Below are 14,734 nucleotides of genomic sequence, written 5' to 3'. Positions count from 1 at the left end.
CTCATACCTTCTTTGTCCCTCTCCTCTGAACCTTCTCTATTCGATCTTTGTGCTTTTTTCAAGTGCGTTGTCTAAACTTAAGAAGCATATTCTGATTTGGCCTGATATACGATATGAGTATTCCTCAACCATGTACTTAAATAACAATTTTGATATTAGCTGGCAGGCAATTTATCTCCTTTATAGTTGTCCCAAGACGTGGCTTTAGTGACGGGTTAGATGCAATGCCGAATCCCATCTCTCCCTCATACAGACATTCTCAAATTACGCTTCCCACCAGATAGCATTTGTAGTGGTGCCAGGAAGGTATTCAGTTTGCCTGGAGTGAGTGCAGTGGTGTCAAGGGAATATTCAGTTGTTCTAGAGTAAGTGTGGTGGTGTCAGGAGAATATTCAGTTTGTCTGGAGTGAGTGTAGTGGTGGCAGGGGAATATTCAGTTTTCTTTGAGTGAGTGTAGGGATGTTAGGGGAAGATTCATTTGGTCTGGAGTGACTGTAGTGTGTCAGTGAGATATTCAGAGGGTATGGTGTTAGCATCCTTGGTGTTAAGTAAATATTCACAGCTTTGCTGGTTAAGTGCAGTGGTGTTAGTGATACATATGTCCTGATGGTATGATGTAAGCTCAATGGTGCAAATGGAAGCCTTGTGTAGCGCGATGTAGGCAAAATGAATGCAAAATTTTCACTCGGGAGTGTTGTTTGGGTGGCAATGTGTAGTAGACAGGCTGGGAATGAAGTGTGACAATGTAGTTAATTCTCCCGGGTTACCACAACCAGGGAGCCCCAGGAGTCTCTGCTCTAACTTGCAGGTGTGATAAGCTGAACGCAAATGTATAAAAAGTTTAGAATTGTACCCGGAAAATTGTAGATAAGCTGGAACAGCAGCGTCATTTGATGATTTCTTTTCTTTCATTTGTGGATATGTAGTTTTTAGTCGTGCAGGCAAATTGGTTCCTTTTTGTGACAGAGATTTCATGATACATAAACTATCAGTTATGAAAATGATTTCCCTTGGATAACTGCATGACCTAGTGTGTTCTTATAGCCTGCATAAGCAATCTTGTGGGTTTTCGCGACGGAATGTCTATGCTGGTCGCCACAGTGAAAATAGAACACGAAGATCTGTGCGCTTTCGTTATGAATCACATCTTCAAGAGTACAGAAATAATGAGCAGACGTAGGTTATACAGTCACTTATATATCTATATATGTGACATGTAAAGCGTATGACTGCTGATGCCGAGTTGGACAGGAGCTCAGAAAATCAAGCTGATTCTGCAGACATCAGGGAGCAGCCAAAGAGAGCAAAATATGAGCCCTGGAAACATGAAACGTGTTTGACTGGTTCGCATGTGCCAGGAACTTGGGGGATATGTGTTCTTTATATTTTCAATGGTCTAAGATCCCGGTGAATGTAATCGACTGAGGATAAAAGAGCAGTCTCATTCTATTTCAGCGCCTCAACATAGCTCTTCAGCGAGTTAATGCAAACCGCATTGATGTCTTTGTCCAAAGAAAAGTGAGGAACTTGAGAACATATAAATGTAACTCTTAAAAACACCCTCATACTCTGTTTCTTATACTTAAGAATTGAAATTAAGTTCTCCCAGGCCATGTCTTGATGAGTTCTACCGTTTGCGGCTGCAGCCTTTGTCGTGGAAGAAGAAGAAAAATATAATCTCACGAGCCAACAGAGGTCAATACACGCCGTATGTTTACACTTTCGCTACACCAGATGTGGTGTCGTGTGGCCTTGAACTTGTCCCCTTGACCTATATCACTGACCATCAAAAGGTCACGTAACATATAGCTCTTTCTGGGGTACAGTAGCGAAAAGAGGAATAGGAAGTCACTAAATGTTGATCCTAATTTCCGATAAGAAGTACATCGTTATCAGTGTGTCAGCGGACAGCCGCCCCCTACGTAATGACACGTTGTGTATACTGTGAGGACACGCAGTGTGTAGGTGGAGTCTACGATTCAGGAATGAAGACACCGGTGTCGACCATGAGGCGCTAAGCTAGATGTGGTTATGATACACTCGTTTTCCATCGAGTGCGACTAGAAATGCGGGAGAGATTTCCATGGCCATGTACGTGAGAGAACAGGGAATGGCTAGCGGAGTTATACACTTAGTAAGAGGGGTTAGATGCGTGCGTGCTTATCCGCCACTCAGTATCATGAAGGCGTGTAACATTACTCTGTCAGCACTATTGTCTCTCACAAATGCCACAACCTCACCCCCCACAAACTCTGTTCATCGGAAAATCATTCGTATCTCAAGTGTAGATCGATGGAGCCTGTCCTCACCGACATTAGTCTTGTGCTGACCTTGGCCATGAGGGGGACTTTAATTCACGTGTTTGATAATGAAGATAGACAGAGCCACGTCTGCTAGGCACAGGGAGCTGTGGATGTGGAGAGACACAGTACGCCACCTCCACCACACGATTACCTCAAGCAAGCAAGTCGTAGAAGGCGACTAAGAGAGGCGGATGCAGGTGGCTGGAGATCCTCCCTTCTTGTATTGCTTTCCAAGAGAAGGAATAGAGCAAGGAGCCATGTAAGGAATTTCCATTCCAAGTTTCAGTCACTTGTTTTTTATGCTACTTTCGCTCACATAAGAAACGGTGAGCATGTATGAAAAAAAAAAAATCGCATTTTGTCTCATTCACTTTCGCTCCATTTTCCTGTTTTTATCCTTTACATTTTCGGTTTTCAGTAAAGAAATTTCATTTTTACGTCAAACAAGATTCAATGAGCGATGCTGTCGTTAGCATTCTTCTGTAGAGTGACAAAAAATCATATCGTTTGTGCACGGTGTGCCAAATATTATCACTTGTTCCTTCAGTATTTTCTAATTGATTTTGCTTCCGTATTCTGAAGATGTATAAGTCTTAGGACTTCTTAATCAGTTTATAGTTTCCCTAGAAACCCGTTTCTTAAAAGCGACCTGGAATTACTCCAGGATCTCTTTTCCAGGAGTTCTCGCATTTACAACTGCGCTACTTCCAGTAGCAGGGGAAATGATCGACTCCTTAATTGTGAGAAATTCTTTGACGAGACCATGCTCCCAGAGATACAGCCTCGCCAGAGGTGAGTTCTCTCTCGCAGTGTTGCAGGCGGAGTCCGGTAGCGCTAGTTTTAGGATGAGAACTTATACAAGGCGTGATATGTAAACTCTTCTCTCAGGGGCTGTGTAGGCCAGGGTACGCAAAGCATGTGCCCTTGGCGCCACGCTGTGTGAGTGTGAGTGTGTGTGTGTGTGTGTGCGGCTGTAGAAATGAGGTCAGAGTAAAATGAAGATATGGTACATTGTTCTTATTATGTTTGTGCTATCTGTACCAGATTCTGAAAAAGGTAACTTTTAGAGGAACTTGCACCCAGTATCGTGCGAGGGGCGAAATACACACACACACACACACACACACACACACACACACACACACACACACACACACACACACACACACACACACTCCACACGGGCAGTATGAGTGGTTGAATTCAAGCCGGTGTCGAATGTTACCCCTCACATGAATGACTGAATAAGTGTTACATCACTTAGCTTTAATAAGTAACCTGTTCATGAATAACGTAGAGCGAACGATGTCGTACAAACAGTCAAATTAAATACGAACCCACCCTGCTCCTGCAGGCACATTGCCCCGCCACCTCCTGAACCCCCCCTGAACACACCAACCACATTGGTTATTCGCTCCTGCTGGAGGGAACTCCGAAGTGTGGTAGGGTGAGGTGGTGAATAAGAGATGGGGCCCCCATGAGTGTAAAGCTCGCTCCTCATACGAAAGAAATAGATAACAAAAACTTAATGACACACACACGCATATTGTGAAACATTTAGTAATAGGTAGTCTTCCACCAATGACAAGGATAGGTAATCTACCACGGCTGGCAAGGGTAGGCAGTCTACCACGGCTGGCAAGGGTAGGCAGTCTACCACGGCTGGCAAGGCTAGGCAGTCTACCACGGCTGGCAAGGCTAGGCAGTCTACCACGGCTGGCAAGGCTAGGCAGTCTACCACGGCTGGCAAGGCTAGGCAGTCTACCACGGCTGGCAAGGCTAGGCAGTCTACCACGGCTGGCAAGGCTAGGCAGTCTACCACGGCTGGCAAGGCTAGGCAGTCTACCACGGCTGGCAAGGCTAGGCAGTCTACCACGGCTGGCAAGGCTAGGCGGTCTACGACGGCTGGCAAGGCTAGGCAGTCTACCACGGCTGCCAAGGCTAGGCAGTCTACCATGGCTGGCAAGGCTAGGCAGTCTACCACAGCTGGAAAGGCTAGGCAGTCTACCACGGCTGCCAAGGCTAGGCAGTCTACCACGGCTGGCAAGGCTAGGCAGTCTACCACGGCTGGCAAGGCTAGGCAGTCTACCACGGCTGGCAAGGCTAGGCAGTCTACCACGGCTGGCAAGGCTAGGCAGTCTACCACGGCTGGCAAGGCTAGGCAGTCTACCACGGCTGGCAAGGATATTCAATCTACCAGAGCTATCGCGGTTAGTGAGGACTGGCAGTCAGCCAAGGCTAATCATATGGCATATCTAAGTCCAATGCAAAGATTCAAGGAGATTAGTCGCTTGAAGTGGTAAACCTGTGGAAGGAAAGGGTAGACCAAGAGAACGAGAGGTAGAATCGAGACCGAAATGGTAGAGAGAATCTTTCTGAAGAACAAGAACCCACGTCTGGCCACGGCCAACAGGTAGACAGATCGATCGCCCCACACTCATCTAGTGACCAATAATCACAATGGCTGCGTCCAATAGTGCTGAACTACTGGCAATGGTAACTAGAATCCAGTAAGAGCAAGCAGAAAAAAAAAAAAAGAAATCCGAGCCTTTATGGCGCTGAACCAAGGCCATATTGATTACGCCACAGCACACACACACACACACACACACACACACACACACACACACACACACATATGTCCTCCCCCCCTCAAGCTTTGGTCCCGTCAGCGTCCCTGCCAATAATCCACAATAGTCTCATGACTCACATGTCAAAACACCTTCATTTACAGACGCTTATTGGTGAAATATCTCGAATACCTGAGACTTCATATGACAGTCCTTTGGTAACAGTACTCCCGCCAGTGGGGGCCATGTGGCCATCGATAGAAGCATCTGGTGAGGAAGCTAAGGGAAGGGAGCGTAGGAAGGATATGGGAACATGCGATGTAAAAAACCAAAGAGAATATTTTTGGTAAAAAGAAGGAATATGTGTGTGTGTGTGTGTGTGTGTGTGTGTGTGTGTGTGTGTGTGTGTGTGTGTGTGTGTGTGTGTAGGCAGATCTCTCAAACTGCTAATTCGACATTTATCAGTTTCTTGCTGATGTTCTCAACTTGTCCAAAATGTCTCTTACACAGCTCGGGTAGATTACCAATAATCTGGCCAAAGTTCATGGCAGGGGTAGAACCAATCTCAAGAAGAGACCAGTAGCGTAATTCATCTTAGGTATACAGTAACACAACACAACACAACACACAACACAACACAACATGACACAACACAACACAACGTTTCTTGATTCGTGTCACATTCTCAAGTGTAAGGATCGTAGAGCATGGTCCAGGTTTATGTGTAATAAAAAAGCAAAAGATCTAAAGAAACCTTATCGACCAGTGAGGGATGAAGACGATAGGCGCCTATTCCCTTGCCTGACCGATGAGACCTGGCCATCTCAGGTCAGCTTGACTTGCTGCTGCGTTACCTCAACAGTCTTCGTCCTGCTCTGGCTGGGAAAGGTCAGACATCGAGCACTAGGTAACACCAGAAGATCGTCCGTCTGCACGTTCATATTAGGGGACCTCTCCTTGATGTAGAGGGCTTCGAGTATCTAAAGGCATCTGGGAGTGAGTGTCCAATATGGACGTTACCTTCTCCAACATCTCTCTCGTAAAGTTGGTGTTGTGGCAGGATCTCGTGCGTCTGCAGGAGTCCGTCGTTATTCACGTTCTTGAGATGAGTAGTTGTAGAGGGTGGCCGAGGTTGGTGGAAGAGCCAGGGTATATCCTTGCGTTAGAGGGTCACATCGCTGTCCTCCCTGCGGCTCTGGTGTCCCAGCAGTGCTTAATATTGAGAGCGACTTGAGGAGATGCGACGGGGCTGTAGCCTGTGCTATGATAACCAGGTGGATAAGGTCATGAAGCTTTGCCTTTCTTTGAAGGTTAACTGTATTCGCCGGCAGCTGAGAGAGTGTTCAGGAATGTTAAGGGGAGGGATGTAAAATAGTGGTCACTACAGCGACAAGGGGAGGTTTTCGCGTATGCATGCCAGACGTCCTATTACGACACCCACCCATTTCCTCCCTCTCCACCTGGCTGAAGGTGTGACCTTTCTCGAATCTCAAGTATCAGATTGGTCCTCGTCTTACACGAGCGCTTACGTACGAGTGAGGTAGCGTGATATGTGTCCTCGCTTTCAGGTGACCTGAGGCATCAAACCTCTCGTGCAAGATCTTGGTTACAATGACTTCATGATACGTTCGCCATTTCTTGCGCTGACGGATTAGTGCCAAGAACTTCATTCACTCACATGCACTCCCTGGCTGTCATGTATATTCAATGGCCTTAAACCTTCAAGCAAAGGTTTAATTTCCATGACCGCATACAGTGGGTAGATCCTTGGTAGTCTTGACCTTGTATGTGGTCATGGGGATTTACATACAATGCCCTAACGACCCTATTCACCTAAACGAGACCATAATGACCCTGGTAATTTCTCAACTGCTGCTTTTTCACTCATGATATTTCATGTATGATTATTGTGGTCATTACATCATTCAGAAGAGATTTCATTCAACACACGACCCGAATGACCTCGTTCCCGAAGACCTTCGTGATCCTGACCACATATGCATGAGGTCAGTGGATCTTGCCTTGTCCCACAATGATGCAGTCACACTGACTTACTCGTAAGACTTTCATGTAACTCTGATCCCTGGTACAAGTCCTTGTGGTCAGACACGAAACACCCCCAGGAACCTGATTTTTCATAAAGTGGATGGAATGACCCAACAGGTTGCATATCATATTACGTATGAGAGTGAAGTTACGGACCACCAGTCAGTTAATCAGGGTTCATAACCAGTGTGTTGTCTCCTGTATGTATTCTGACAGCTTGTAGCGAGGATGTAGGCAGTCGTTCGTGAGAAGGTATTGCAGGAGGGCTATGTATAGACGTCTTTATTTGAGGTGTGTGTAAGTCAGATAAGATACCAAGTTCAGGTATATTTTCTTATACATTGATAAGGAACTTCTACTGAGTTCATTATACCAGAACAGCTTGATATATCTTTCATATTAGGAGCATTTTGGACCATATTGGTCAAATAGTACGACATATCAAATGCTTGTAGTGTTTAGAGTTTTATTTGCACTCGTTTTCCATCTGTCCAATGTAGAGAACAACTCTTTAAGATATGTAGATTTCCCTGTGAATTCCTAAGTCATGGACACACACTTGAACTGTGCGAGGGACCGGTACATAAGCTTTGGGAGGATATACACATACTTCTGGAGGAAAGTGAGGTAAATCATGGCCTTGGTTGGTGCTCTCGTCTAAAGAAATGACAAGAACGTTTTCGTGTGTCGCCAACATTTGGTCTCTAGTTGTCACATATGTTGCCGTCAGTTGGTCTCGAGTTGCCTCAATGTTGCCACCTTTTAGTCCTTGAACTGCTTCATATGTTGCCATCAAGTTTAGCACAGCCCCACAATCATATCTTTGGGAGTGTATGATGGGTGAGTAGTTGTTTCTGAGTTTATTTAATGTAGGTTTTTCATGCTATATCTACTTCTTGGTGAGGATGGTTTATGTTTGATTTTTTGTCCGTGTCTTATGACTATAATGTGTGTTCTTTGGTAGAGGGGATCTCGATAGAATGGGGCAGGAATGCTTCATAAGTATGGGGGGGTTGTGATGGTGTTGTTAAATATCTGGATTTGTTTTCTGGTTTGTAGTGATGGCGAGTGGTTGTGTCTGAGTTGGTGTCTTTGTTTCGTGAGGCATGTATCCTACAGGGAGAGGTTTAGGATCCATTTCGTGAGGCACGTATCCTACAGGGAGAGGTTTAGGACCCATTTCGTGAGGCACGTATCCTACAGGGAGAGGTTTAGGATCCATTTCTTTCTGTGCTGTTGTGGTCTATGATTTTTGCTGGGTTTGTTGTGAGATGGATTGTATGGGCTTGATAAAGTACTATATAGACCTTACCATTCTGCCCGGAGCTCAGGATTTCTGAGACGAGACCACGAGTTATATGTGGTGTGTGTGTGTGTGTATGTGTGTGTGTGTGAGGTGAGCACAGGAGCAACAGAGGAGTACCTTTTCAGTGTCTTCAGTCCCTATGACATAGCACAATGATTAGACACAGCAACATAAGTGTGGAAAATTTTTCCCCCGTAGTGAACATATAGTAATCACACACACACACACACACACACACACACACACACACACACACACACACAAACACACACACACGCACACACGGGCTCAGCACACAGGCAGGCACTGTTAAGCAGAGTTAATCAATGGGCGAATTTGGGTCGTATCATGTCAGTAGTGTGTGTGTGTGTGTGTGTGTGTGTGTATGTATGTGTGTGTGTCTGTGTCTATGTCCTCAGCATTGGCGGAATGGTGAGGCGGGACGCCTCGCTCTGTCGAGCGCTACAGGAAAAAAGGGAAAAAAAAAATGAAGTAGAATAGGGATTTTGAGCTGTTCTAAGAAGATAGTTAAACCAGCACAGCACCAGTTTGCTCTCACAGTCGCTACTACTGTACTCGTGTTGAAGGATCAGGACGCATCTCAGGCAAGGGTGTACACCATTAGCAAGTTGACCAAGTCGACTAACGCTATTGATGTTAGCACAGTATTGTTGCTGATATCGCTAGGCCACCTGGGTGCCCATCCGGCACCAGAGAGGCGCCAGGCAGCACTTCTGAGGGTGCTACACAGGGATAAACAGCTGCACAAGAGGACAGTATGATGATAATGATGATAATCATGATGCTAATACGAAAAGATATTGATTCAGTATATTGTAGGAGGAATGCATCCACCGCTGCTGTTAATACCGCTGTTCTTGTCGTTGTTGTTGTTGCTGCTGCTGTTGTTGTTGCTGTGTTAGGAGAGTGTCGAGTGTCACGTGAGTGTCATACATGAGGGAAGTGTCGTTCATGAGGTGTGTCGTGAGCCAGGTGTGGAAGGCGGACCGCTTCAATTATTCACCGTTTTAACCTCACACTGATAACTCGCTACGGATGTTTGAGGGTATTGACACTCTCTCTCTCTCTCTCTCTCTCTCTCTCTCTCTCTCTCTCTCTCTCTCTCTCTCTCTCTCTCTCTCTCTCTGAATCAATGCTTCGGTAAAACTCTCAAAGTAAGATCTGAATAATATAAGAGGTAAAGTTCCGACCGCGCATTTCTGTCAACTAGTGTCGGGCGAGCTTGATTCACTGTGCATCAGGCAAAGTGGGTATTTGCATGAAATCATTCACGTCATTGAGGATTCAGCTCGACGCCACACCAATGTGAGGTAAGGAGAGGCATATTTAACTTGCATACTCTCACTTGCACCTTCTGTCATCGTCAGAGACACTGGCTGGACCCATCGTCCGTTTACTTGTCTAAATAAATTATCTAATAGAACTGCCTTCGGCTGTCACGTCTAACTATTTACTTTTTCACTTAATGAAAAAAAGCGTGAAATATATATTCTAGTTTTGAAAGCGGTTGAGTAATACATGTCTTGTAAACCACACGTATTATCTAATTTTCTAAATGTTTTATTCATTTTGGGTGTCAGAGGAACTCCCTATACACACACACACATCACCCTCGAGGTCAGTTCATTGCTTGGTTGGCCCTAGCGTCCCTGTCGTCAGCGTACACAGGCGTCAACAGGACCGTGAGTGGTGGACGTGGCGGACTCAATCAGCGCCTGGGTGACGCTGGGTCACGTCTGACGATATGATCAGGTGGCAGGAGCTAAGAAACTCTCACTGACAGTCCTGAAGATTTCAGTTGTACGATTGTTTCAATATGTAAAGTATGTACATTATATATATTATCTTTATCATGCTTAGTCGCTGTCTCACGCAGTAGTGAGGTAGCACAAGGAAACAGACGAAAGAATGGCCCAACCCACCCACACACACATGTATATACATAAACTCCTACACACGCACATATACATACCTATACATTTCAAGTACACATACATAAAAGGCGACATTCCTTCACACTCAGTCTCTGGCTGTCATGTGTAATGCACTGAAACCACAGCTCCCTTTCCACATCCAGGCCCCACAGACCTTTCCATGGTTTACCCCAGACGTTTTCCATGCCCTGGTTTCAACCCACTGACAGCACGTCGGCCCCGGTATACCACATCGTTCCAATCCACTCTATTCCTTGCACGCCTTTCACCCTCATGTATGTTCAGGCCCCGATCGCTCAAAATCTTTTTCACTCCATCCTTCCACCTCCAATTTGGTCTCCCGCTTCTCCTCGTTCCCTCCACCTCTGACACATATATCCTCTTTGTCAATCTTTCCTCACTCAGTCTCTCCATGTGTCCAAACCATTTCAACACACCCTCCTCTGCTCTCTCGACCACACTCTTTTTATTACCACACATCTTTCTTACTCTGTCATTACTTATTCGATCAAGCTACCTTACACCACATATTGTCCTCAAACATTTCATTTCCAATACATCCATCCTCCTCCACACAACCCTATCTATATACCATGCCTCGCAACCATATAACATTATTGGAACCACTATTCCTTCAAGACATACCCATTTTTGCTCTCCGAGATAACGTTCTCGTCTTCCACACATTCTTCAACGCTCGTAGAACCCTCGCTCCCTCCCCCACCCTGTGACTCACTTACGCTTCCATGGTTCCATCCGCTGCTAAGTCCATTCCTAGATATCTAAAACACTTCACTTCCTCTAGTTTTCTCCATTCAAACTTACCTCCCAATTAACTTGTCCCTAAACCCTACTGAACCTAATAACCTTGCTCTTATTCATATTTGCACTCAACTTTCTTCTTTCACACACTTTACCAAATTCAGTCACCTACTTCTACAGTTTCTCACCCAAATCAGCCACCAGCGTTGCATCATCAGCGAACAACAATTGACTCACTTCCCAAGCCCTCTCACCCAGAACAGTCTGCATGCTTGCCCCTCTCTCCGAAACTCTTGCATTCACCTCCATAACCACCCCATCCATAAACAAATTAAACAACCATGGAGACATCACGCACCCCTGCCGTTAACCGACATTCACTGAGAACCAATCACTTTCCTCTCTTCCTACTCGTACACATGCCTTACACCCTCGATAAAAACTTTTCACTGCTTCTAGCAACTTACCTCCCACACCATATACTCTTAAAACCTTCCACAGAGCATCTTTATCAACTCTATCATATGCCTTTTCCAAGTCTATAAATGCTACATACAAATCCATCTGTTTTTCTAAGTATTTCTTGCATATATTCTTCAAAGCAAACACCTGATCCACACATCCTCTACCACTTCTGAAACCACATTGCTCTTCCCTAATCTGATGTTCTATACATGCCTTTCCCCTTTCAATCAATACCCTTCCATACAATTTCCCAGGAATACTCAACAAACTTATAACTCTGTAATTTGAACACTCACCTTTATCCTCTTTGCCTTTGTACAATGACACTATGCATGCACTCCGCCAATCTTCAGGCACTTCATCATGATCCATACATACAGTGAATATCCTTAACAACCAGTCAACAACACAGTCACCCCCTTTTTTAATAAATTCCTCTGCAATACCATCCAAACCCGCTGCCTTGCTGGCTATCATCTTCCGCAAAGCTTTCATTGCATGTGTGTGTGTGTGTGTGTGTGTGTGTGTGTATGTGTGTGTGTGTGTGTGTGTGTGTGTGTGTGTGTGTGTGTGTGTGTGTGTGTGTGTGTGTGTTCCCGAATGACACCCAGAACCTATGATTGACTTTCATGGCTTGTGATTGATCCCAGGGCCTGTGATTGACCCCCAAGGCCTGTGATTGATCCCAGGGTCCATGATTGATTCCATGACCTTTAGCTAAACTCAGGGTCTTTCCCTGAGCCCAGGGCCAAATATCGACCCTTACGATCCGCGACTGACCTCAGAGTATATGGCTGACTAGAGTGTATATCCAACCCAATTCTTGACCCACTGATCAAAACTGACCCATTCTCAACTTTCAACTATTACACTGACCTCTGAATTTGAGTGTAGGAACTCCGAATTTATTATAACCTATGGCTGACTTCATCACTGTGCAGTGACCCTATGAGTGACCCCATCAGGACTAGTCGTAGGTCCCATCACGAGCCTTCCTCATTATCGTGCTAGTGTGCCAGTCTCCTCCGTACCGGCGGGTCTTCCTGCCTCTGGCGTAAGGATATCTTGTGGACGGAGTGAAGGACGCCATCCTCCTTCCCATTGGATCAAAAGGCCCCCATCATGAACCTTCCAGATCCTCAAGAACGATCGCAGGTCCTGTAGACTGACTCGAGGAACCACGGTTGTGCTCCCAGGTACCCATATCTGAGGCTAAGGGTCCGTGACTGACCCACAACATCTGTGACTGAACCTCAGTAGTCACTATTGGCCTGGAGACTCACTGCTCACCTACAGAAACATAGTATATCGAAGGACAATTAGCTGACCGCATGACCACGAGAGTGACATTGGAACTGCCACTTATTGAAAGATCTACAGGAACTCTTAACACTTGCCGGGCTCACGAACCCTGTCTGACCTTAGGAGAGCGGAACAACACATGTATCAACCATAAGTCAGCACGGGCCGGCCCTGTGTTGGATCCACTGGGTTCGATTCCTTGGCGCGGCAGTTGGCCTACACTGAAACCACGTGTTCATCATCCATTTAGGAGCTGATCGATAAATGGACATTTGGCTTCGGCTGGGATGTGCGTGTGAGTGCACACACATGGGAGAAAAGACATGACACACAAATACAAGGTCATGAGACGAGGCAACACGATTTTATAGCTCTCACACCAAAACACACGATTTGAAAGTACAGTCGACATTTGAAAGGTACAAATGAGCAAGCAACGTTGAGTTCAAAAGTGTTTTCACAGCGGAAGACACTGTAGTCTTAACATATGAAGAGAAGGTCTTGGCGAACACTGCAGTCGATAAGAAAAACACATATAGAGCTACTAAAAGACAGTGACCTATATACAACTCATGATCCTGATGAAGTGTATCCACGTGTGCTAAAGAAGTGTGCAGATCCACTTGACAGGTCGCTTGAAATATTGTTTGGTATGTTACTGGAGGAGTGTGCTGTGGATGCCAAAAAGGGCAAAATCGTACCTATGTTTAAGAAAGGAGGCCGGAAAAATGAGCTGAACTACGGACCAAATGGTCTATCAAACTCAGTAAATGATACTCGGATAAAAAAATGCTTTTGAGTACTTGCAAAGAAGCTACGTAAGCGAGAGACAGGATAATGGGTAGTCATGTGCAACAAATGTCTCAGACTTCTACCAGTAAAGAAAGATGGGTGGATTTTTTTTCTGAGCTGCCAGAAAGTGTTTGACACTATCCCGCATATGAGGCTGATAAAGAGGCTAGACCTTCTGACAAGAATTAGAGGGTAAGGATTCCTTTGATGGACTGGAAGTTACTTCAGTGGAAAGAAACAAAGGGCGCATGTCAGGAAAGCATTTGTCGAGTAGAGCTGGGGATCAACAGAAGCGTAACACAAAGTTAATCCCTGAGCATCTTGCACTTCTTGATGTATGTAAATATCATGCCAGAAGGACTGGACTCATATGTTTGCAGATGATGCCGGGGTCATGAGGGAAGTAGACTTGATGAAAATTTCAGCAGCTCATAAGATTAACATGAAAAATGAACTGCAACCTTGGTCTGAAATTCAATCCAAGTAGGTGTGAAGTGAGTTGTCGATGGAAAGAACTTTAAGCAGGACATCTCTGAATGAGAGAGATTTGGGAGTTTGATGATATACCTAACTTGTCACCGGAGCCCTACCTTTGGTAAACAGTAGAGGTGACAATTTGTCTCCTGGCAAATATAAGAATTGGGCTTAAATACGTGAATAAAAACTTTTAGCAAACTGTTCGAATCATGCATTAGAATAAGACTATACTAAGCTTTACAGGTTTGGTCACCTCACTTAAAGAAACGTACAAGATTATTAGAAAATGTCCAGAGAGGAACAACAATGATGATATCAGAATTAAGAGAACTGAGATACAGCCACAGGTTAAAGGCTATTAACAAACCCCTACGGACAGAAAAGAGCAAGGAGTGACTTGAGCAAGTTTCTAAACCACTCAGAGTGTCGACGGTGATCCAGTTCTTTGCAAGATGCAGATAAAAAAACAGGGCAACCAGAGGCCATAACAAGAAATAAGAATAAAAAAAATTGCAGATTTCTAGCGATATTACACCATTATTAGTGGATAAGTGGCGAAGTGATGAAACTAATTAATGGCAGTATATAAGAATCAAGAGATTGAACCCGAAAAGTTCAGAACTCCCTCCCTATACCATACATATGGGTGATTAGTAATAGGCAATTAACACGTTAAAAAACAGCACCACACTACAGCTAGACCACATTAATTCAGTTGTCTAGCAGGCTGGACGCATCCTAGGCTATGGTTATTCA

Source organism: Panulirus ornatus, chromosome 8, assembly GCF_036320965.1.
Source record: "Panulirus ornatus isolate Po-2019 chromosome 8, ASM3632096v1, whole genome shotgun sequence".
Lineage (NCBI taxonomy): Eukaryota > Metazoa > Arthropoda > Malacostraca > Decapoda > Palinuridae > Panulirus > Panulirus ornatus.
This window is presented reverse-complemented; position numbering follows the sequence as displayed.